Below are 4,129 nucleotides of genomic sequence, written 5' to 3' on the forward strand. Positions count from 1 at the left end.
ATCAGCGTGAATCTGCATATTCTGTCGAGGAAAAAGCATTTTTGCACCAATAATCATGATAAATATTCATATGCAAATTGGTGAAAAGTTGATTTCAAGTACTGCTTACTAGCGCAAAGCTGCTTTTCTATCCAGATCAGCTAATTCACGTGAATGGGGGTGGGGTTTTGGACCTAAAAAAGAAGTATTTTTCTACAGAAATGGGGAGAGATGAGATTCCAGTTCTGGACTTTCGCTCTGGCTAATTATGTTTGGGAACCATGATGTTGTCTACAACCAGGACCTCTTAAAAAAGCATTGCTGTGAGGCTAACTCCCGACTTTGTTTGTAAAACGTAAAAAAACACAACTCGCCACCGCTACATGTTAGCCGTGTTAGTGTAATCACAACACCCAACCAACCCTGCAGACAGAGTTGTGTTCCTCTCAGAAATGCAACATCCGTAAGCAACATCAATAAGCGCTTCCAAGTGTGTTTCTAGTGCGCTTTTAAGTGCCCTTTTCTGTACTGTCATACTTCAAAACCGTAACATTTCAGATTTTACCACTGTGCTTTTTTAGAAACAGAAAGAGCCGATCTGATGGAAAACCAACCAAAACTGGGCTCACCCACTGGGAGATCCGCCGTCTGTTTCCATGTGCTCCTGCAGGGAATCATAACAAACAGCTCCGATGCTGTTTAACTTAGACTGTAGTTTGCTAAATTATCCATGATTTTAAATTGATCACTGTCTCTGTTACATCCCCACTGATTAACAGGCCCGGAGTCTAGGGGTCTGGGGACAATAACATCAACCGGACACCAAACATAAAAGGAACACAGTTTATTAAAATAAACAGAAACCTGTGTCCTGAAATAAAGCAGAGAAATTTGTGGTTAAGGTTAAAAGAACAAACCAAAATGGAGTTTGGAACCTTGGCCAAAAGAAAAAGAAGTCAGGGAGACTGCTGACCCAGCCATGACAACCGTCGGAGTCAGCAGCTCCCTGCTAAGGGCTGCCTAACAAAACTACCTAATGAACAGAAATGAAACAAAGCCCGCAAATCAGAACTACCAAGGCCCAACCCCAAACTAACACAACAAAACCCAGCAATCTAAGATTGCTGAGGACAAAACAAATGTCAAAAACCAATCACCAAACCAACACCACACAAACCACCACCCAGCCTGCTGCTCTGCTCCCTGCCTGGCTTGGTGTGGCTGCCTCTGACTTAAATGGACACCAGCCAATCAAGGGAGATTGGCCACACCTGCCAGGTGAGCTGAAGGGAAATGGATGGGAAAGTCAGGCTGCAGCAGCAGGATGTAACAGTCTCATAGACATCAACACAGTCCCTAAATGTCTCTGTCCATATTTGAAACATTCTAAATGAAAATTAGGACTCAATTGTACTATAGCACTCAATTCTGAAGCAAGACAGAAATGAGTCTTGATATAACTGAAAGATATAATTGTTTTAGTATTTTTCATTGTTGCTATGGGGAGAAGGTTATTGTCTATAATGAGATCAGTGGATTGAGTCCAGGTAATCAGTAAAAGCTGCTGGAACCAATAGATGATGAGATGTGCAGTTGCTTTCGTGTTTATGAATGCACTCGCAGGTGAGAAAACCTCTCAGACCGGACGTTTTTACTGCCTGGGTTAATGTGTTCTGTACATCCTCAATTCTCCTCACCTGATTAAGTTCCTGTCAGCAAACACGTCTGCTCCAAAAAAAAAAAAACAAAAAAAAAAACATGCACTCTGCATATTTTCTCAGCAATCGACAGAGCTGCACTTGTTCCCACTTTACTCGAAATAAATCATGTGAAGCAACGAGAATGGTGACAGAAAAAGATAGGACGAGAACTTCTAATTTTCAGTAAAAACATTTCGCCAAAGCTATTTTTTTATGTTTTCAAGGAAATTCAATAGTATGGTAAACAACTTTTTCAGTGACACTGAATAATGATGAGAATATAGTTTGAGGTTTGATGGATGATGTGTTAATATGGCACCTGAGATCCTTAATGTTTCACCCCGAGGATGATGTATTAGACTGGTGAGAGGGATCTTTGTGACTAACTTTACTTTTAGAATATAATCCTCCCATGCCCTCCATCATGAGAAAAAATGCTACAAGAACATTTTAAAAACAACATTGAATTCTTTAAAATCTCCCTTCAATGAAAATCATGTGTTTGAGTTTTTAACATGTTTGTCTGGGATTTTTCTTCTGAAAGAGAACAAATGTAATAAGAAATCATTTTGTTTTTACATTTCCTAGTATTTCTCCTTTTCAATCTCTCAACTGTCTTGGACAGACTCTGTTTGAATGAATGATCTTCTTTCCATCAACAGCTCTGCTGCACATGCACTAAACCCTCATCTGTTCCTAGTGTCTAGTTCAGGTTCTGGAGAAGAGAAGATGGTATCTTCACATTGACTGCAGTCAAATGAGCCGCCGTTCACATTTCTGTGGTCAAATCAGCATCACTGGATTTTTGGTGTGAGTTTCATCCAATACTTACGGTAGCAGGACTGAGAACGCTGGAAAATCTCCACCAGACTCCACGGAGCTTCTTGATGTGACCACGGAAATGTGAACGGCGGCTCATTTGACCGCAGTTGGAAAGGATTGTAAATCAATGAAAGAGCATTTTGATGTTAGCTTTGATTATTTTATCAAGAACTCTGAGAAACCAATGATTGAATGTATTGATCACAGTCAATAAACATTGGAGAATTAGCTAAAAGAGTCTTTGGTGAACTGGAAGGAGAAAGAATCAGGATTTTGGAGGAAGTTCTGTCCATGAAGATCTTCACTTCCTCGTCCAGCTGACATCCGGATCAGAACCATACGGCTGGACATTACCCAGATTGATGGATGTTTTTATGTAGCAACGGTGATGATTTATGCTAGCAAGACACAGAGCTATCATAATCAGACAAAAGGGGATCAGGGGCGGAGCTACTCTGCTCAGCTCCAAAAGCCACACCCCCTTAGAGGAGATTTTGGAAACAGAGGCTTCAGATCAACATGAAAAACTGCTTTTTAAAGAAATTTCGGTTGTGGGATTTTGGTTTAGTACTTCATAATCATAATTAAAACACTACTGGGAACGTTTTTTTTTTTCATAAAAAAATTGTCATGGGGGACTTTAAGACCTTCATCAGCTGTAGGATAAGCTTGATGCTGCCTTTCACATCCCTTGTGTCAAAGAGGCTTTAGGCGAGCCCCTAAACCCCTATTGTCCTAATGTGTGGTGAAGAAAAAGCCTTTCACAAAGCTGTTGTTTGTGTGTGTTGTGTACAAATGGGTAAACGTAGCTGCAGTGCAGCAAAATGCTTAACAATCAGCAGGGCTGGATAAGTGCAGTATAAATGAAGTCTATTTACTATTTACCCATCTGGTCTATGAGCTAAGGTTTGTTAATGGATGCTTACGTTTAAGAATTTATTCTGCCGAAGCTGACCAGCATTTCAAACATATCTGCTGAGTGCATCTAGAGCCATTCCCTAAGGTGAGAAATGAAGTGAAAGCCTTTTAATTAAAGGGACACTCCTTTGGTTAGTGCTGCTCATAAAATATCCAGCCTTATAAGACCTAAGAAGGGCATCCTCCTGAAGTGCTAAGACCATAAAACAAGAAGGAGCTTTTTCTCTCCGAGTTAAACAGCCCCACAGATCCAGTTACTATCCTTTTAACTGCTCAGTATACCAAACCTGTGTATATTCCCTTTATTTTAGTGGCAGAAAACACACTGCAGAGAACAACAATTCTTCTTCCTTAAAAATACATATATATTTTAGCAGGCTGCACGAGAATTGAAATTGGATGGAGGTGATTCTGATAATTTACCTTTTTTTCTGGGAGAGCTGCCCCATGTCAGCAGTACAGAGCTTTTGGTTGCCAGAGTTTCCCGTGCGTTTGTTTGGTCACATGCGTTCAGATGCTGCTTGTTCATGTGCACAGCAGGCATTTCTGTGGGCGACTTCACATAAATTCCTGCCAGAAAAAATAGTCCAACGGCAGCAAAAAAGGTTCACTCTGTGAGCCAGACAGAGAGTAATCTACTACTCTTTGCTCACATTTCTTTGGAGAAATTTTTCTCAAACTCTATTCCATATTTTACCAATCAATAATTT

The sequence above is a fragment of the Oryzias melastigma genome, linkage group LG3, assembly GCF_002922805.2.
Source record: "Oryzias melastigma strain HK-1 linkage group LG3, ASM292280v2, whole genome shotgun sequence".
Lineage (NCBI taxonomy): Eukaryota > Metazoa > Chordata > Actinopteri > Beloniformes > Adrianichthyidae > Oryzias > Oryzias melastigma.